This window comes from Schistocerca serialis, chromosome 9 (genome assembly GCF_023864345.2).
Source record: "Schistocerca serialis cubense isolate TAMUIC-IGC-003099 chromosome 9, iqSchSeri2.2, whole genome shotgun sequence".
Lineage (NCBI taxonomy): Eukaryota > Metazoa > Arthropoda > Insecta > Orthoptera > Acrididae > Schistocerca > Schistocerca serialis.
Window position 1 is genome coordinate 215,919,837 of NC_064646.1, and position 22,972 is coordinate 215,942,808.

Here is a 22,972-nt window from a genome sequence, read left to right on the forward strand (position 1 = left end):
TCGACAAGGTAGTGATCTGATTCCACCCTGCTGTTTTTCCTCACTTTCGTGTTCATAATCGCTCTGTGACTCTTGTCACGGATTGCTACGTGATATAACTGATTTTACCCAAACCTGTTTCCACGGCTGACACACGTTGTTTTCTTGCTTGCCTTAGCTTTGTAATGAGTGGTGTAAACATTTATAAAGTGGAAATTTTACTAGCAACAAAACTTGGAAAACATTTGATATTTTACTTTGAATTTTTACACAGTGCTCTAGTAAATATTCTTATTGATATAGCACATATAACTTTTAAACAAGTTGCAGGTTTTCTGTTAAAACTACCTGTAGGAAAGGAACTGGTGTGCTGTGAAAATATGCAATTTCGTTAACATTTTCACTTTCAGTATTAACTTCGATGGCAGGGCATTTAAATCATTAGACAAATGGTTTCTCTGAAATATATTCTTTCTGCTTACATATAGTTTAAAACAAAAATTGTATATACAACAATATGAACTGTTTTGTTTTCTAGGGCGTCTTGCGACGGTCCGTGCGGCTCCCCACGTCGAAGGTTCGAAGGTGTGTGTATTGACCATAGCGTAAGTTAGATTAAGTAGTGTGTAGGCTTAGGGACTGATGACTTCAGCAATTTGGTCCCATAAAACCTTACTACAAATTTCCACAATTTTCCTTGCAGTTGACTCTGAACGAAAACAGGAAAGTTCTTTCCACGGGTAATTGGCTTTTGATTAGAATACTACTACAGAATCTGAATCACCCAAAACGTTGTAATCCTACAAATTCACAGAGTAATACCATGCAAAACACTATCATTGAAGCTACTATACTCACCAATCCAGCAGCTGGAGAGGTCTGTCTGTCGTACCTCACATACAAATGATTCCAACCATTTTCCCATTCATTTACAACGAATTTTACTCATAATCATGGTTTCGTTTACAATAACAATAAATAAGGTTCAGAGTCAGGTAGAGGATGGAAGACAAGCTGGACAGAGACAAAGGGAGGAGGGAATGGCGAGATGTAGGGGGGGGGGGGGCGGGGGAAGAGAGGAGCTTACACAGGGTGTGGACAAAAATATACAATCACCAAAAACACAGCACGTTATAATGCCTAATACGATGTTGGAAACACATTGACATTCGATATAGCTTCCAGTTCCTCGGAACGGGTAGATACAGGACCTATGTGATTTCTAAGGGAATGTTATGGCATACTTCCTTCAAAACAGTGGCAAGTGCAGGTAACGATGATAGAGGTGGGTAGTGATCAAGCAAACTCCTCTCCAAAGTAGACTACAAAGTACCATAATATCGAGGTCTGATTTCTGTGATGGCCTGCGGAGATGTGACAGTTGATCCTAGTGGCAACAAAACCGGTCCTGAATGAAGTGAACTGAGTGAACAGGAGGCCTGTCACCTTGGAACACAGTATCATCTTTGTGGAACAAACATTGTACCGTGGGCTGGACCTGATCAGCCAAAATGGTCGTCAACAATACCGCGACCTTGCAGAGGAGTCATGACTCCCACGGAATACTACGATATGGCTGCCCAGATCATCACCGAGCGTCCTCCCTGTTTCACTTGTGAGACGGCGGCCTCTTTCAGGTCTACATCATTTACTTTCCGATTCAGCTCTTCGTATATGTCGATGTTTCACTTGAGTTGCGCACTGATTACGTGAGTGGTTAATGCATAGCTTGCAGCAGTGTAGATAACTCAGCTCTGCATATCTAATCTAATATTTCATACTCGTAGTAGTTTTTTCTCTTTAATATATCTGGCCTTGGCCAGTGGTACTCTTTCTCGCTGCAGTCAGGTACAGATGGTGCGTTCACATGCTCTCAACAGCTGGTTATCACTCAAAGTGCTGGTTTCATGTTGGCAGCCGAGTGAGCCTTCCAGTACTAATTCTCCAGCTATCTGGGACAATGGGCGGCGGGACTGTCGACAGGTTATTTCAATAGCAAAACGTGAAACCGTTGCTAGAAGAGGTGAGAAAGCTGCCTGTTAGTAAACTTTCGGAGGAGTCTTCAGCTGTCCACTAGCCGTTGTCACACTTAGTTTTGGTCCTCAAACACCGTTCCACAAGCTAAATATGTGTCCGCAGATGCGTCTGCATAATTTCCAAACTCTGCTCTATCCTTGTGAATGCTGCGTGAAGATCACCAAAATGTCCAGAATTTTTTTCCTACGAACAAATCAGGCCATAGGAACTAGGCGCCACTTGGTTCTCGTTTCCGTAAACATGAATCTAATTGGCCGGTACATCTTTAACTTATTGTTGGTAGCTAGTGAAGTGACTTTCAGATCTCTCATTGGAGGAGCACATAGACCATTTCTGTGATTGTGAGAGTGCTCCTCCAAGAAGAAGGAAGGCCTTGAAAAATTAGAGAGCCATTCTGATTCTGGCTTGGAACACTTGATTTGGACGCAACTTACGGTTCCACGCTCGTCTGCGTTTTTCTTGACTTTGGCCCCGTGATAAGTTTTCGAAGTTTTACTTTGAACATACTCAGGAACTAGAAATTTTTCCACATCCACGATCGGTAATCAGGAAGATGATGAGGACCGTAGTTCCCAGTCACAGCTCAGCGACCCACACCAGCCACAGCTCGCAACCACTGCAGTGCGCCGCACGGCGACGCGGCATCAGCCGTCTCATTTGCAGCCAAGGTAAGATCGCATTTGCAACGCACACCTCCAACTCTGGAAATCGTGACAGAGTGAAGGGAGAGCAGTTAATTCCCGTCTTCTGCTTGCAGCTTGTTCGTAATTTGATTTGCGCATTTCATACACTTGTATGCAAGTGTTCTGCATCCTAATTCTTGTTTCAAAGGGAATCTTTCTTCGTAGTCAGATAACCACTCATGTTTCGTTTTGTTATTGAGTTGCTTCACAGAAGTTCACCTGTCTGCTGACGATTCTTTCTTTATTTCTTAATTTTTTGTCTGTTCTCTTCGGATTCGTACTCTTTTATGTTATTATAATGTTTTATATCACCACTGAAAACATGACTTGCGTCATTTATATGTCTGTGCACTATCTAAACCGTAATTGAGCACCATCATGCTGATGGCGACCCTAATAATCATTCATTTTTCTTATCATTGTTTTATTCTATATATTTAAATCCATTCTCGGGTCCTACGATCATAAGCAATAGGTGAGACTCCTGATGAGTTCAGGGACCCATCAAACGACGTTTCCAATATGTGCGGCAGTTGATTCTTCAAGTGGCGTGTTAATAAATTATTTTATGTGTTTGAGGCGATAAAAATAGCATCAACGCTAATCTACATGTCCATGCAGCACCTGATGAGTAAGAGGTCATGTTCACAGCATACTCAGCTTCTGGCATGTAAACTCGGCTACAAGTCGGAAACAGTGTCAAACAAGACACATCTGACCAAATAACATTTTCTATTGGTCGATAGTCAACGTTTTACGGGGTATTCAAAAAGTCTCTCCGAAGTGCCGTATGATTGTTAGCCGCTCGTGACGTATGATTGTTCGCCTGCCTGGGTTACTTCCCTTCAAGTGGACTCTCCCAACATTCCACTGTTCCGTTTATCTCATGAACCCGCAAAATTCTCGTATGTGGAGTACTGCAAATCCATTGTGTATTCGTGAGGAACCACTTCATTCTGTGAAAATAGGAGTTTGGATTGCAATTTCTAGACGTCGGATTGTGGGTCCCATATTTTTCAACGAAACAATAAACGCACAACTATACTGCAGTGATATTCTGTACCAATTCATAGAACTTGTGTTAAGTGAAACACTGAACGGTTATTTTCAACAAGATGGTGCAACCGCGCATACAGCTCGCGTTTCAATGTCACTGCTTGCTGATGTTTTTGGTGATCGCATAATTCCACAGGGACTTCGGCCTCCACGATCGCCTGATCTAACACACCTGATTTTTTCTTCCGGGGTGCAGCGAAAGCAACTGTCTATAAAAACCGTCCAAAATCCACCGATGAACTGAAAACTGCAATATCCTCTTTCACTGTTTCTGTTACAGCTCGTGTTTAGAAACGTGATTAGACGAATTGTATTGTGTATACAACGATAGGGGGGACACTTTCAACATTTAATATGAAAATATGTAAGTAAAAATGAATATTCAATAAATTAATAACTTGTATTTCACTGAGCTTCATTTCGGTATATTCACTGCGGCATACGGCACGCGCGGCTAACAATCATACGGCACTGCTGAGAGACTCTTTGAACACCCCGTATATCTTGACGTTTTCCTGTTACTGACTTTTTATCACTGATATGTGGCATAGCAGTCTGAGCTCGACGTGCAGCCCTGAACCTAAGGAGCTCCCTTCGTTTTGGTTTGGTGCCGGTAGGGTTCGCGAGTGTAATACGAGAGTTGTTCAGAAAGTAAGTTCCGATCGGCCGCGAAATGGAAACTACAGTGAAATCCAAAAACGTTTTATTTGGAACAGTTAGGTACACCTTCCACCTACTTCTCTACATAGTCGCCGCTCCAACTTCGACTTCTGTCGTAGTGTTGTATCGACTTTCCAATATCCTCGTCATAGAAAGCAGCCGCCTGTGCTTTCAGCCAGTTATCTGCACTGGTCTGCAGCTCATTGTCTGTGGAAAAATTTTGTCTTCATGGCCAGCTCTTCTTGTGAGCAGAGATGAGACTCAGCGGGAGCCAACTACAGACTGTATTGTGGGTGATCAAACACTTCTCATCGGAAATGCTGCAGGAGCGTGTTCATTGCCCCTGCAGTGTGCGGCCGAGAAATGGCATGAAGAAGAAATTGCTCTCCAGTTGTGTTATGTAGGATGCATGAGACAGGCGAAATCTCTAACCAGGCCCTCATACTTAGCGGGAGACGCTATTCCCTATGCATCTTTATGTGTTCACTATTCACTCAAAACTGAAAAGAGCGACGCGACACGATCGACGGGCATACTAGAGACACTGCCCAACACATCTGTGCAAAGCTTTACCGGATTTTTGCAGTGGTTTCCATTTCGCTACCGATCGGAACCTACTTTCTGGACAACCCTCGTATTCAGTCCTGTAGCGACTTCTGCTGCTGTCGTCCTCGTATTTTTTCGCCACAGTCCTTTTCAATGATCGCCTGTCGTGATCACACAACTCCCACTTTCTTTCGTCCGCGTTGTGGCTTAGCGGATGATGTTTTTCCGCTTTGATGTGTGCGGTATAAATCTTCGATACGGCGCCCTGTGAGCCATCGAAAACCTCGGCTCTTTTGGTCATCTAAGCACCTGCCATACAAGCACCAACAATTCACCCACGTTCGAATTCACTCAGCTCCGACATTATTGCGCTCACCACTATAAAGGACACTGATCTGACCACGTCCGACAATTACAACGTATCGAGAGTATTGCACAGATGCTGTCGTTCGTGGTCAAATCAGACAGCACAACCCTTAGGCTTCGCTAGCATTTGCATTTACGAGGTGTGCGAGGAAAGTAATGAGACTGAAACACTGCGAGCGATCTTCTACTTCTGCAGACCGGTGTGATCATCCATTACAGATGCTCAGTCTGAGTTTCAGCTCCCTATAGCCATCACGTGATTTTTGAGAGCACCATCAGGGAAGATGTGCTTTTGTTGTGTTTTACGAAAACGGAACAGCGGAATTTAGAACCATGTTTGCAATCACGTTTTGCGTTAAGCTTGGGGAAGCCGCGAGTGTGACTTTTGTAAAGTTGAAACAGGTCTATGGGGAAGATTCCTTATCAAGAGCGTAAGTTTTGTGCAGGTATAAATCATTTTTGGGAGACCAAGAACACGTTGAAGATGGACCACGTTCAGAGATATCTTCAACTGTAAAATCGACGAAAACGTTGAGCGTATGTGTGCTCTTGTGAGATCAGAATGACGTTTAACAGTAAGGGTGATGGGTAAGCTGTTACATTCAAACACTTTCGCCATACATCAAATTTTGACCGAAGTTACACAATTCGGAACGGTCTTGCCAACATGGTGCCAGAAAACCTCACAACTGAGCGGAAGGACAATCAAATAAATGTGTGCATGATCTTCTTAAGAGGACTGCTAATGACCACAAATAATTCAGTTGTGTGATCACACGTGACGAATCCTGAATTTTTGAGTACGATTCTGAGACAAAGAAGCAAAGTGGGAAGTGGCACACTGAGACACCTTCTAAAATGCGGAAACCTCGAATGAGCAAACCAGATTTCAAAACAAAGCTGATTTGCTTTTTTGACAGTAGAGGCATCGTGCATAAAGAAAGAGTTACTTAAGGATAAACAGCCAAGGAGCTGTTTTACAAAGATATCCTTGTAAGACTCATGAAAAGGGTGAATCGAGTGAGGCAGGACACTGCAGAAAAGTGGATGGATGCTGCATCGTGACAATGCCCCAATCACATGGCCACTTACATCACGAAATTTTTGACCTCAGAAGGCATTTCTGTTGTTCTACAGCCCCCCTCCCCCCCCCCCTCCCCCTCCTGTTCACCTGATCTGAGTCTTGTGAATTTTTCCTTTTCCCGAAATTGAGAGATGTCTTAAAAGGACATCATTTTGGGGCTCTGAAGAACACTCAAAAGAATATGACGAACACTTTAAAGGCCCTACAAGTTTAAACCTCTCATCGTTGCTACCAACACTGGTAACAACGGCTGTGCCGGTACATAACTGCCGAAGGGAACTGATTTGGACGGAACAATATTGTTTTTGTTTTTTAAAAAACTTTTGTAGTCAAAAAATCAGTCTCATCATTTTTCTCACACTCCATGTATGTTCAAGCATGAATTTCTGTTAGGACAGGAAGAAACAGTAATTAATATATTTGACTCCCTCGCCACCCTCCTCCACCCATCAGTCACTCCCCAGCGCCACCCAGTCCCTTTAGAAGCGAACCTTGGATCCGCTCTTGCTAAACGGATAGAGAAAGACAGCCATGGGGGCGGGCCTCTGTGTCACGCACCGTGCATTCTAAGCCAGCGCAGCGCGAAGTAGGGAAGGCGGTTATCTCTGAAATAAGCAGTTTTCGAATATCGTTTCTTTTCCACACCAGCTTAACTTGTTTGTTAAAACGGCTCAAAATTATCGGTTTCTGTAATAAACGATTTTCAGTTTTTTAGTCCTGTTGTTTCCTGTAAGGGCAAGTCCCCTATTTTGGGGAGGTTCCTCAGTTTGGGGATGTAACGTATTTCTGTCAAGTTGGTGGTGCTATCATATGATGAAGATTGGAACTAGAGGACAGATATATGACTGACCTTGGCAGCTCAATTTTTCAATGGGGCGCCATTATATTGTGTTGCTACGAGCAGGAAAGCACTCCAGAATGAAATTTTCACTCTGCAGCGGCGTGTGCGCTGATATGAAACTTCCTGGCAGATTAAAACTGTGTGCCGGACCGAGACTCGAACTCGGGACCTTTGCCTTTCGCGGGTAAGTGCTCTACCAACAGCTACCCAAGCACGACTCACGCCCCGTCCTCACAGTTTTACTTCTGCCAGTACCTCGTCTCCTACCTTCCAAACTTTATAGAAGCTCTCCTGCGAACCCGAGTTCGAGTCTCGGTCCAGCACACAGTTTTAATCTGCCAGGAAGTTTCAGGAAAGCACTGTTCCATTCCTGAAAGTTTTGTTCGGTGTTAGAGAGCTGCAAATATACAGGGTGATTCAAAAAGAACACCACAACTTTAGGAATTTAAAACTCTGCAACGACAAAAGGCAGAGCTAAGCACTATCTGTCGGCGAATTAAGGGAGCTATAAAGTTTCATTTAGTTGTACATTTGTTCGCCATTTCAGCCAATAAAGTTTTTGGTCCCTTTTTCTTCGAAGGTGCTACTGTAACTGGACTACAGTATCTGGAGATGTTAGAGAATTGGCTGTTCCCTCAGCTCGAACAAGAAGCACAACAATTCATATTTCAGCAGGATGGAGCGCCACCACATTGGCACTTATCTGTCCGTAACTACCTGAACGTCAACTACCCGAGGCGATGGATCGGCCGCCAGGCAGCCCGTGACAGAGCACGTCATCACTGGCCTCCAAGAAGCCCTGATCTTACCCCCTGCGATTTTTTCTTATGGGGGTATGTTAAGGATATGGTGTTTCGGCCACCTCTCCCAGCCACCAGTGATGATTTGAAACGAGAAATAACAGCAGCTATCCAAACTGTTACGCCTGTATGCTACAGAGAGTGTGGAATGAGTTGGATTATCGGGTTGATATTGCTCGAGTGTCTGGAGGGGGCCATATTGAACATCTCTGAACTTGTTTTTGAGTGAAAAAAAAACCTTTTTAAATACTCTTTGTAATGATGTATAACAGAAGGTTATATTATGTTTCCTTCATTAAATACACATTTTTAAAGTTGTGGTATTCTTTTTGAATCACCCTGTATTATAAGAAGTGAATAGACGATTAAATAATTATACATACATTAAATCTACACAACCTTAGGATTGGAATGACACAGTGCAACTGCGAAGTTCACTAATGGAACATGTTTTATTAGTATGTGCAGGTACCTCAATTTGGGCATGTCTGGGATTCTTAATATGAGGATCCCCAAATCTGGATCCCAACTTTAAGTTCATCCATGTGTATGTTTAATCACATTTGCTTTCTATAAAACTAATTTTAGGTTAATTCTACTTATATATCTGTATACATTTTGTATTTTATTAGAAAGAGTCCCTAACAGTAGCCTACATTTCTTTTGTATATGGCACCTAGAAAACATTTGGAGCCCAAACAAATGAAGGCTGCCATTTTGACTATGAACAACAAAGAAATGGAAAGCTATATATCTTCTGTGTTCGTCAAACAACACTGGAACACTACGTTAAAGATACCCAGGTGAATGTATGGACACCAAAGTAGGAAAGAAACACGTTTTTCCTCGAGAACTGGAAGATGACTTGAAGAATTACAGCATCGAAATGGAACAGTGGGTCTGTGGTGTCTCTAGAAAAAATGTCCGAAGTCTTACCTATCAGTTTGCTACAAAAAATATTACTGAAAACTCATTTTCGAAACAAAAAGTGCAAGCCTGTAAAAAATGGTTACGCTGCTTCCTAAAAGAATCCCAGTCTCTCTGTTCTGTATCACCTAGGAATTTCATTCGCCAGAGCTAAGGGTTTCAGAGTCGAAGCTGTCAGCAAGTTTCTTGACATTTATGAACTGGCCTTAGCTTTAGTCAAGAGCAACCCAGCCAGATAGTTTAACTGTGACGGAACTAGTATCACAGTTGTGCAGCATAAGCACATCTGTTGCATTGAAGGGGAAAAAGCAAATCGCTTCTCTACAGGTTGCTGAAAGGAATACACTTATTACTGTAGTGACATGCATGAGCCCTTTGGGACATTTCATACCACCTCTGATGATCTTCCCACGGAAGAATATGAAGATGGAGTTTATGGATGGTGCTCCTCTAGGTTCCATTTATGCATGCCAACCTTCAAGGTGGATTCAAACAGACATTTTTACACAGTGGTTTAGTCACTTGTCGCTCCGCATAAAAAAAAATCTCTGTTCTCGATGTGGTTAGTCACCTCACCCATGCCTAAACAGCCTACTTACACTGACTGATTAATTTGGCCAACGATAACTGTATCTTCATTGTGTCTCTGCCACTTCATAGCACCCATAAATGCACTTACTGAACGTTTCGTTTACGGGGTCACTGAAGAGATGTTATGCTCAGGAGATTGATAGGTGGATCAACTGCCACGTTGGTCATATTGTAACTGTGTAACAAGTAGGCGATGTTTTCCGAAGAGCTTACATAATGGCAGCGACAATAGAAATAGGAACGAACTGTTTTAGGAAGGCAGGTCTGTTCCCAAGCAATCGTCAGAATTTCCTACCCCATGAATTTTCTGTGGCAGAAGAACTCGCTGATCCTCCTGAGAACAGTCCATCTGCAAATGAGGATCCACAAGAAAGAACTTCGTGGAAATCTCACAAAAAATAAAAAATAAAAAAAGGAAAAATCCGCTCCTGAAACTGCACTTTCTCAAACTGACTTGTTATGACAAGTGACATCAGTCCTCGTCCAAAAACTAGAAGCCAAATAGGTTGCAGAAGATCCTGCACTGGTTCTGCTCAGCTGATCACTGGGTCTCCTTATAAGACTCAAAACAAAGGGTGGTAACAGCGAAGCAAGTTGGGAATGCAGGACATGGTAAATGTAGAACATCAAACCAAGCACTTGAACGTGACTAACCGACTACCTAGAAATAGAGGATCATTGAGTCATCATCAGCGTCCGAAGCACATGAAGCTGGACTGTGTGATGAAAGCGAAGATAACGACGACAACGAAGATGCTGAGTGCATCTATCGTGTAGGGCTCTTTTCAGTCGATCACAATGGAGAGAACTGGATTCAGAGCTCAAAATGCATGAAATGGGCACATACAGCATGTGCTGGCTGCACAAGCAAGGGATATGTTTGTGATAGATGTAAAAAGGTGCTACAGGTGCCAAATATCCGATTATTCGGTTTATACATAATGCTCGTAAAACCTCCGCAAATTAGGAATCCATTTTTCAGAGTGACAGTTTTGCAACATTATTTGTTTTGCAGCATATCTGATGTAAATGTATAACAAGAGCAGAAATTGAACATGCATCGTCTTTACAACGTGTTAAATAACTTGTATTTACTGTTTGTGTTAAAACAATTGGTTCTCATTTTCTTCTATGACCTACTTAAAGAAAACCTCCCCAAAATAGGCAACTTTCCCCTAAAAAACGTAGAAACCCAACAAAGAGTGAAAAATGTTGACTCTATCAGTTTCAAGATAGCAGAATCGAAATATTGAATTAAATAGCGAAATAAAAGAAAACTTGATCTGTCCAGCATTTGCTGCTTTTCTCGTAAAGTGGTAACAAGCTCAATACTAAAACAGTAGTCTCCTATTGAATCCAATTTTTTGAAACACTGTTCAAAAATCATATTGTGATCAGGGAACATCCCACTATTTGGGCATTAGAATAGTCACTGCTGAAAGGGGAAAAATGTTTGTCGTGTTAATTTGTCTGGTTTCAAGGGCTGCAAGGAAATAAAGGCGTATTCTTTAGACACAGGCAGCGGATAAGCTACTCTCTATTTTTATTATGTACTATAAATGAATTGTTGCAAAGTTTTTAAATTTTATCTGTTACCATAATTCTCTTCTCTTTTATTATTCCATAGAAATGGATGACGCATGTTTAATCTTTTAAAGCAAATGGGGGCATTGCACTTCATTGATACTGCACTTCGTAGAAACTTCCAGACTATGGATGGTGCCATTCTGCAATACTACGGATGTCCGACAACTACCGTAGGGCCAAGTCTTGCACACGGCACGCACAAGCGTACCTTAAGCTCGTTTCTGTCGGCATTGTTCTTAGAGTAGTACTGATCACTTTTCACAATAACGCAACATTTCAAACGAACACTGAAACGTCCCCTTTGAACAATTATACAGGACGGTGCTTAAACTGACACACAATATTTTGTTAGCGCAACGCAATCTGACTTTCCATAATCCCTACAAAAGAATGGGCCCTGACTAACAGTAAACTATACCTTTCACAAATCACTTACCTCATAAAAATCTTCGCTACTCAAGCTACTGCAATACAGCGAGCGCCACTACTGCCAGCTAAATAAAAGATTCAAACTACTGAAGGCACTAACTACTGATAGGGATAGTTAGCAAATGAAAGATATTAATAGAGAACAAACAATGTATTTACCTTGATATCATCATATATAAATATAGCAGTTCATGACAAATTTCAAAACTCTGCCATCTCTCTCCCCACATCCACCACTGCTGGCAGCTCACCTCCAACTGCGCAACGCTACGCGCTGTTCACAGCCAGCTGCCTAACACTACAATGGCGAGTATTACAACAATGCAAAGCAGCCACAGACTGCACACAGCACAGCCAGTGATTTTCATACAGAGGTGGCGTTACCAATAAAAAAACCTAAACAGCCTACTTACATAGCCCCCATGCTCCCCACAAAAAATTTTACAAATTGGATTGGGCAGTGGCCAATACAGATTTGAAAAAAAATTTCATAATTACAATAACAAAGAAATCAAATGCACACACTTATTGATACTATGTTGGTCAAAAGCTCATATTTTCTCACAGTCTATAAAGACAGTCCTGATCATTCATCACAGTAACGTTGCAGTGTTTTTCTCAAAGTCTGAGCCGTAAAAGAAAATGCACACAGAAGTAGTGGATTTCCATGCAGTCTTGAAGAAGTAGTGGTGTCCTTCCAACGGAAAGACAGTGCTGACTCTCGACATGCAGACAGGTAATGCGCCACAACAGAGCAAACCCACAGCAGAGTCAGTCGAAGTTTTGAAGAATATTGGTGGGTAGGTCATCACAGAGCAGACCCACTGGAGTCCTGGTAGAGATTGTGGTATTGGTGGGCCACCAGAGGTGCAGACCCACTGCAGTCCTTGTAGAAATAATGGTATTGGTGGGCCACCAGAGGTGCAGACCCACTGTAGTCCTTATAGAGATGGCCAGCAGCCATCTGTTGCGATTGTGCAGGTGCACATTCACCATCGAAGAGTCTTGCGGAGAATATAGCAAGTCCATAAACCACCACTTGTGCACTCACAAAGTTTTTGAAATTGTCCTTAGAGCCAGCAATGCTGTTATCCAGTCCCTTGCTGAATTAGTAACACACGTGCAAACACTAACAGTCCCAACTTCTCACATATTGTCCATATACTATGACCAACAAAAACGTGTGCAGTGAAATGTAACTGACAAGTTAATAATATCATGAACTGGTGACAATTACAATTTTATAATATAAGAATACAATAACAAAGGTACAAAATACATCATTAAAAACATAACAACACAGATAAAATTTGTAGTACAGGCTTTACAAAAGAATCAAACCAACATATACATCAGTGGAATTATGACATGAGTACATACATAAAAGATCACAATAACTTTTGAAACATCAACTACATGAGCATTAAACAGAACAGAATTAATAATGTCTAAGATCTTTACAAAGTAAATAACATATTATTAATGCCAATTATATTCGAGGATAACAGTATTCCTCATCATAGTGAATGTAGCTTAATATTAAAAGAAGAAAAAATTCTATGAAACTACACAGAGACAGGAAGAAAACAAATACACAAGGGTACACAAACACATAGTGGGATAACACCAATAGGAAAGGACAGGGTTCGTTTTCAGTGTAACATTTGGTACTGCAGTCCAACCCAAAACTTCATATATCTTTCCTCTTATTTCATCCTTTGTTTCCACCAAAAAAATTCTATCTAAGCATGCTTTCTGTATTTATATGTTCACACATTTCTTACCTCAACATTTATTTCCAAGAAAATCCTACCTAAACCTGTTTTCTGTACTTTTTTTCGTATAACTTCTCAATGCATTTCTTCCAATTCATCGCAACTCATTCTCTTAGAGGCTACCCCCTCTTAAGCTAACTTAAATCTACTGAGCTCAGATGCTAAACTAAGGGACGAGGCAATGCAGCAGCACAAAATAAGTAACACAAACAGCAATGACCAAAAAAATGGAAAATTGCAAAGCAAGCTACAGTAAATCTAAATTACCAAGCAATGCAACATTACAACTAATATGAGCCAATGTGCAGCAACAAGAAAAATAAATGAGTAGTAAAACTGGCTTAGCAGAGTAACACAATGTCAAATTCAGTAACACTATGCCTGGCAAACAGCAGTAACTTATACCTAAATATGACATAGCTCAAGCAGAAAAAATATTACAGTAAAAACAACAATGCAGATAAGGGAAATGTAAATTCACATCTTAATGTCTATGTAATTAAAGTGGTGCACCACAAATTATTCTACAAAAGAAATTTCCAAGTACTTGAAAAGAAAATTATAGATGCAGTTACTGTTATTAGTCCCTTCTTATTGTTCTCTCCATTCCAAGAGCTCCTTTTTCGAAGAATGTGGATCAGAAAATAATTATTTAATAAATCTGTTGACAGAAAGTGTTCACATTAGCAGATGCATTTAAGTTTATTTTATATAACCAGTGCTGCAACACAGCTGGAAACCAGATATTGAACAAAATGAGCAATCTCTTAACTACAAAGACAATAGATGTAAAATGTTTCTAATCATTTCATTAGGCATTTTAGTAAATATCATAAATTACGAGCTCCACAGTATGCTTTCAACAAGGAAATGTCAATAGCGAGGACAATGGCCTCCCCTTTCTTTTTTTTCTACCTGTGCTTCTGATGAGGCACTCACTAATGACTTGTTCTCCCGGCATCTGACACAGCTGCGTGCCCACGACGCATTACGTGCAGGTCGTCACTTAACTTTCTTACGGAAATATTTACGACAGCATTTTCCGCTATTGTGACAGTCTCATATACAAAATTTCACGGGTCGAGAAATTGCGTTGCAAATGTGTAGATACAAAATCTTATTGATATAACAGTATCCAAGAAATTTTCGTCGGCATTGTAATACACTCACGCATTTACACACATTCACAGTACAGACAAAATACAATTTCATAACTGTGAAGTTATCCAGCAGTGTACTTGTGTAAACCTCTGTCACTGACGTAGTAAAAAGAATATTTGTTTCTCTGTCAAATAATCAGATAGCTGTGTAATTCTGTGTTAGAGAAATATGGTACCGAAGTGTAAAGTTGTATAAGCAAATACCATATTAGCTAGGGCTCCTTGTGCTTGCCAAACACATGGTACACAAAGTAAGTGTGTACCCCCCTGAGGAGTAATGAATAATACCCTCAGGTGTTACAGATTACAGCAATGGAATGAAATGTATCACGGAAAACCTTTGTATCATTGTACTCCAAATATCTTTAAAAATAAATATTTTAAGTACAAAATCAATCACTCAAATAGGTGTCCTGTAGCGCTAAATGTGCGTCTTGTTGCAACATAATCTCTGTGGAAGTGTCGTAGTTATCGTCCTCCGAAAGCTAAGTTCTGCAGAAGTCAATGTACTTACCTCATGATAAACAAAAGTCAAATGCTTTGTGTATAGATATCGTAGTTATTACGCTTATTGTTGTGATGAAGAAAGTACTGTACTGTAATGTATTGTTGTGCTACGGAAAACCCTGTCTCATTGTAGCTATACTACAAAAGTTACTACTAAAACCTGTTTTACTTTCCAGAAGAATTCAGAAAAACTGCGCAGATATAAAACAGATACACCACAAAAGCAACATTGTAAATTGTCACTCATTAGTAGCGTCGTGATAAAACCGTGTAGTTGTCACATAAACTAACCACTGTGTCGTCTGGTATCTCACAGAAAGTACTTTAAACCCAGAATGTATTTTCAAGTAAACCAAAATGTTGCATTAAAATCTCATTAGCAGTACCAGTATGTGTCCTAATTATGTAAGCCTGATAGTCATTACGTAATCGTGCAACTAACAAGCAAGAATGTACAAATACAACACTGTGTCATCTGTTCACTATAACAATGCATTCGTAATTTCTGTTTAAAAATGTTCCCTAGGTTCTAGACTGGATATTTAACTTCAAACACTGTTGCATGTTAACAGTTTCTTAAGTCTGACAAAGCATACTAGAAATGTGAAGTGAAAAGTTTTATGGCAAAGACAAAGTTAAAAAGTAGATTATCTTTCATTCCAGGTTCGAATCCTGGCAGGGTCGCCATATGAAACGTCCCCTTTGAACAATTATACAGGACGGTGCTTAAACTGACACACAATATTTTGTTAGCGCAACGCAATCTGACTTTCCATAATCCCTACAAAAGAATGGGCCCTGACTAACAGTAAACTATACCTTTCACAAATCACTTACCTCACAAAAATCTTTGCTACTCAAGCTACTGCAATACAGCGAGAGCCACTACTGCCAGCTAAATAAAAGATTCAAACTACTGAAGGCACTAACTACTGATACGGATAGTTAGCAAATTAAAGATATTAATAGAGAACAAACAATGTATTTACCTTGATATCATCATATACACTCCTGGAAATGGAAAAAAGAACACATTGACACCGGTGTGTCAGACCCACCATACTTGCTCCGGACACTGCGAGAGGGCTGTACAAGCAATGATCACACGCACGGCACAGCGGACACACCAGGAACCGCGGTGTTGGCCGTCGAATGGCGCTAGCTGCGCAGCATTTGTGCACCGCCGCCGTCAGTGTCAGCCAGTTTGCCGTGGCATACGGAGCTCCATCGCAGTCTTTAACACTGGTAGCATGCCGCGACAGCGTGGACGTGGACCGTATGTGCAGTTGACGGACTTTGAGCGAGGGCGTATAGTGGGCATGCGGGAGGCCGGGTGGACGTACCGCCGAATTGCTCAACACGTGGGGCGTGAGGTCTCCACAGTACATCGATGTTGTCGCCAGTGGTCGGCGGAAGGTGCACGTTCCCGTCGACCTGGGACCGGAACGCAGCAACGCACGGATGCACGCCAAGACCGTAGGATCCTACGCAGTGCCGTAGGGGACCGCACCGCCACTTCCCAGCAAATTAGGGACACTGTTGCTCCTGGGGTATCGGCGAGGACCATTCGCAACCGTCTCCATGAAGCTGGGCTACGGTCCCGCACACCGTTAGGCCGTCTTCCGCTCACGCCCCAACATCGTGCAGCCCGCCTCCAGTGGTGTCGCGACAGGCGTGAATGGAGGGACGAATGGAGACATGTCGTCTTCAGCGATGAGAGTCGCTTCTGCCTTGGTGCCAATGATGGTCGTATGCTTGTTTGGCGCCGTGCAGGTGAGCGCCACAATCAGGACTGCATACGACCGAGGCACACAGGGCCAACACCCTGCATCATGGTGTGGGGAGCGATCTCCTACACTGGCCGTACACCACTGGTGATCGTCGAGGGGACAGTGAATAGTGCACGGTACATCCAAACCGTCATCGAACCCATCGTTCTACCATTCCTAGACCGGCAAGGGAACTTGCTGTTCCAACAGGACAATGCACGTCCGCATGTATCCCGTGCCACCCAACGTGCTCTAGAAGGTGTAAGTCAACTACCCTGGCCAGCAAGATCTCCGGATCTGTCCCCCATTGAGCATGTTTGGGACTGGATGAAGCGTCGTCTCACGCGGTCTGCACGTCCAGCACGAACGCTGGTCCAACTGAGGCGCCAGGTGGAAATGGCATGGCAAGCCGTTCCACAGGACTACATCCAGCATCTCTACGATCGTCTCCATGGGAGAATAGCAGCCTGCATTGCTGCGAAAGGTGGATATACACTGTACTAGTGCCGACATTGTGCATGCTCTGTTGCCTGTGTCTATGTGCCTGTGGTTCTGTCAGTGTTATCATGTGATGTATTTGACTCCAGGAATGTGTCAATAAAGTTTCCCCTTCCTGGGACAATGAATTCACGGTGTTCTTATTTCAATTTCCAGGAGTGTATAAATATAGCAGTTCATGACAAATTTCAAAACTCCGCCATCTCTCTCCCCACATCCACCACTGCTGGCGGCTCACCTCCAACTGCGCAACGCTACGCGCTGTTCACAGCCAGCTGCCTAACACTACAATGGCGAGTATTACAACAATGCAAAGCAGCCACAGACTGCACACAGCACAGCCAGTGATTTTCATACAGAGCTGGCGTTACCAATAAAAAAACCTAAACAGCCTACTTACAACACCTGTATGGAAAGGTTTACCTTCCTTTCTTGTTTTATTAGATTAACTGTAATAAAATTAAAAAAAATCTGTTATAACCGAGACCAAACAACTACTGGCGATTCAGAACTAAAATACCTGTATCCGTGTAAACCAGTCAGTTTCTGCCATCCCTAGCGTGTAGGCGACTCTTGTGCGGCGCTGCTCAGTACTTTATTGCGGCGCGAAAGAGATACACGGGCCCTGCAACGAACTTGTGACGTCGCACTATTCAGCTTGTCCGCCGCATTCCGCGAACGCCCGGCTTCGTGCACGACCCACGGGAAATTAATATTTAATGGGAAAGGTACACACTATAGGTCTTAATTTTGTCATGTGCTATCGAGAACCTGAGTACATTTAAACACTCAGACAAGAATTATTAGGTGATTCTTCAGTTTCTCCCGGCGTATTTGTTGCTCCAATAGTCCACGGGTATACTGCCGATTCATAGTGTCCAACGGGCACAATATTTCGGCGATCAGACATGTCGCCATCGTCAGGTGCGTTGACGACCTGAGTTCCTGATTATTTTTTTTTTCCTTTATTGTGATTTCATGCCCCTGCCCCATATGGGCAGGGGAGGGATGTCAGCAGCACAATCCGCCGCTCTTCAGCCGAGTGACATGACAACGAAAACAAGAATAAAATAATACATACATAAGGAGGTAAAAAAGGGGAAGACAAAACAGAGTAAGGGGAGAAAATGGAGGTAAAAATACACTGACATGTAGAAGTTCATTGGGGACAGTTAAAAAAGTCACCAGAAAGTTAAAAAACACAGTTGGCGATTCTTAAAACACAGAGAAGACACTGGAAGCGCATGCACAGGTTAAAAGTTGGCCACAGTATTAAAAACACTCCGAAACAACACACTTAAAACCCACTTGGAGCACACACGACGAAGAATAAAACTACCAGGCGGGACCTGTCGAGGGAAAGGTCAGAGAGGATGGAAAAGGAGGGGAGAGCATGGGGCAGCTGGGGAAGCAGCGGGATGAAGAGAGGAGGGGCAACCGTGGGTTCACGAAGAGGCAGGAGACACATGGGGCGGGAGAGGAAAAGGGAAGACAGGGCAGGAGGGAGCGCAGAGACACTGAAAGAAGGCACAAGAGATGGACGGGGAGTAGGAGGGGAAATCCGCTCAGAAGGAGGGAGGGGGAGGAGAGGGAGCCCTGAGGAGGAGGCAGGAAGAGGGGGTTAGAGTTGGTAGGAAGGGTAGATGTCAGGGCGAAGCTCATCATCCGGGAGTGGTAGACGGTGGAAGTTGTGTTGGGAAAGGAGATGGAGGGTGTGGAGATGGAGAGAGGGAGGGACACAACGGTAAAGGCGCGGCAACTGGTTGGGAGTGGAGAGGAAGGGAGACACCAGGGGGTGAGGGGGATCAAGGTGGCGGACAATATATAGTGTGCGGATGTGTTCAAGGAAGAGGAGAAGGTGGGGGAAGGGGATGAGGTCATAGAGGATGCGCGTGGGGGACGGAAGGCGGATGCGGAAGGCGAGGCGGAGTGCATGGCGTTCGAGGATTTGGAGGGCTTTATAGAACCGGGGAGGGGCGGAAATCCAAGCGATGCTGGCATAACAAAGGATGGGGCGGATCATGGATTTGTAGGTGTGAAGGATGGTGGAAGGATGCAGACCCCACGTCCGGCCGGACAGGAGTTTCAGGAGGCGGAGGCGGTTGTGAGCTTTGTTTTGGATGGTAAGGAGATGGGGAGTCCAGGTGAGGTGGCGGTCGAATATGAGGCCAAGGTATTTGAGGGTAGGAGTGAGGTGGATAGGATGGCCGTAAATGGTGAGGTAGAAATCATGGAGACGGAAGGAGCGGGTGGTGCGGCCTACGATGATCGCCTGGGTCTTGGAGGGATTAACACGGAGGAACCACTGGTTGCACCAAGCGGTGAATTGGTCAAGGTGGGTTTGGAGGGTACGTTGGGACCGTTGAAGGGTAGGATAAAGGGCGAGGAAGGCGGTGTCATCAGCGAACTGGAGAAGATGAACAGGAGGGGGAGGTTTGGGCATATCAACAGTGTACAGGAGATAGAGGAGAGGGGAAAGGACAGAACCTTGGGGCACGCCGGCAGAGGGGTAGAAAGTACGGGAGTTGGAATTGTGGATAGTCACATAGGAGGGACGATGGGAGAGGAAGGAAGCAACGAGACGGACGAAGTTGATGGGGAGAGCTTAGGTCTGGAGTTTGAAAAGGAGCCCGGGATGCCAGACATGGTCCTAAGCGTTCTGGAGATCAAGGGAAACAAAGATAGCAGAGCGACGGGAGTTAAGTTGGAGGGAAAGAAGATGGGTAAGGTTAAGAAGCTGGTCGTCAGCAGAGAAGGAAGGCCGGAAGCCACATTGGGTAAGAGGAAGGAGGCGGTGCTGGTTAAGGTGGCGGTGGATACGGCGAGAGAGGACGGCCTCAAAGACCTTACTGAACATGGAGGTGAGGCAGATGGGACGATAGGAAGAGGTAGCAGAGGGGGGTTTGTGAGGCTTAGGGAACAGCAGGACATGGGAAGTCTTCCACAGGTCAGGGTAAAATCCAGTGGAGAGGAGGACATTGTACAGGGTAGCAAGGACAGACAGGAAGGATGGAGGGGATTCCTTGAGGTGATGGTAGGTGACGCCATCATGACCGGGGGCGGTGTTGCGTTTGGAGCGGAGGAGGAGTGTGATGTCTTGCATGGTGATGGGCTGAGCTCCTGAGGGCGGGCGACCGATTTAAATCCCCTCCCCCCCCCCCCCCCCCCCCCCCCGCGGGCCGTTGTCTTCGCCGTCCGCGCCCGCGGTCGCGAAGATGTGGGCGTCGGAATCTGTCGAAGCGTCGATGTGCTTGCTACGTCCGCCCTGGTCGCCAGTTCGTACTTCTTGCTGAGAGTTTTCTTAATTACATTCAATGCCGAGTCCTAAGCGTTGCTGAGATTGTAGCCGCAATCTCGGTTGATAAGATCTTCCCTGGTGCGAATTTCGAAAACCTCCCTTATAAGCCTGTCCCAACATGTAGAGGTCTGAGCCAGGATCTTGGTACGCTCATAATCCATCTCGTGTTTCTCGGACAAACAGTGCTCTGCTACAGCCGACTTATTTGGATATTTCAGTCGAGTGTGCCTTTGATGTTCTCGGCAACGATCTTCGGTGGTGCGTACTGTTTGTCCGATATAGGTCTTCCCACACTTACAGGGAATTTGGTATATGCCGGCTGTCCTCAAACCGAGGTCATCTTTCACACTTCCCAGTAATCTCGCCCAGGAATTGGAACAACTCAAGACCGTGTTCCGAAAAATCGGGTAGTCGGAATGGCAGATTAGACGCGCTGTCCGGTCCCACCACCACAGCACAACCTGTGGAGACGGATGAAGTCACGGAAGAAGAGGCAGCCACTGCCTTTATTCCGTACAATGGCGCACTATCAGGGAAAATCGGCCGTATATTAAAGAAACACCGACTTAAAACCGTCTTTTCCCCGCTCAATAAAACACGGCTTTCGAAATTCGCACCAGGGAAGATCTTATCAACCGAGATTGCGGCTACAATCTCAGCAACGCTTAGGACTCGGCATTGAATGTAATTAAGAAGACTCTCAGCAAGAAGTACGAACTGGCGACCAGGGCGGACGTAGCAAGCACATCGACGCTTCGACAGATTCTGACACCCCCGTCTTCGCGACCGCCGGCGCGCGGGCGCGGACGGCGAAGAGAGCAGCCCGCGGGCTGAGGGGATTTAAATCGGTCACCCGCCCTCAGGAGCTCAGTTCGTCAGCGCACCTGACGATGGCGACATGTCTGATCGCCGAAATATTGCGCCCGTTGGAAGCTATGAACCGGCAGTATATCCGTGGACTGTTCGAGCAAGAATTATTAAACTCGTCTGAAACGGTTACTCGCTCCCCGCCAGAGACGGCTGCCGTGTCACGTGCTGAGACGTAAGCGCCACGGCGTGTTTCTCTCGCGGGCCTCGGTTTATCGCGACCGGCGAAGCTGTCCCTTGTAAGGGCAGCGAGCGCTGAATGGCCGGCCGGCAGGTGGCGCTGCGCAGCACGGCTCGTGCGCAGCACCTGCCCATGCAAATCACCGCCGCCGCCAACGCTGCTGCTGCCTTGCCTGCATTTGTTGCGGCGCGCGGCCAGCCAACAAGCAGCGGGCTGGCTGGGGTGCGTGCCTCCAATACAAACGCCGCGCCGTCCATTCAGAGCACTACGTTAACTTGCTGCGCCTTTAGATCGCGCTAAGTAATTTTAAAGACGCCTGCTGTGCCCCATCAATAAGCCAGTAATGCGACTTGTTACCTGACTACACGCGACCAATCCCTAACTTGGTAGGCACCAGCAGCGCTCGCCACAGAGCTACATCGTTCATATCTCAGTAGTCTGAAGAACTGTCTACAATTTGTTACATCATTTTGTTAAATTTAACGATCTTTTTATCAGTCTAAGATCGATTCCAAGCTCTCAGTCGTTATGTAATCAACTGAGTAAAGTTACGAGGGATAGAAAAGGCCCGCCATGTTCTTATTTTTTTCATTGTTTTTAATTATCTTTCAGAACGTGCGCATACACCCGTCTCAAAACTGGAAATGTTATACAGTAAAAATCCGGTGTTTTCGGGACCTCGGCTGTGCCGAGCTATCGAAAATTACGGATTACCGAGCGTCGTCTGAAAATAGCAATTGACGGTGCGTATGAGACGCAAGATAAACAATGCGCGACCGGTGACTGGACCTTGGTTGTTTATCGTACGTTCTCTGCTTCCTTTAAAGCGAAAAAAAATTTATAATACTGTAAAAAAACAACATTTTAGAGGATACATGAAAAAATTTATTGCGTACATCCTGTAACCTAATTTTAAGATTTTATGTTAAGTTCAGTACAGTACAGTAGTATACTGTAGTACTGTACTGTGTATGTGTTATACTACAGTATGCACTGTATTTCAGTACTTCATTCACTTGAAATAAGACCTAATGTACTGCTTTTTTTGTGTCCGTCATTTTCTTCAAAACCTCGTCACGTACAGTACACAAATTTACAAGTTCTATGGTATTGTACGATTTGCTGCTTTCAGTAAATGTCATAAATGTATCGATAGCGGCAGCTGCTTCATTCAAGGTAGGTGGAAGTGCTGAGTTTGTTCCGTCAGCCCCTTATTCTTCATCGGATTCAGTATCTGAGATTGAAGTTCTTGTTGGGGTCCTATGACACTTTCTACTATCAGTCTGATATTTCTTCGACTACAGGTTCTTTATTGTCAGAGTCTATCCAGT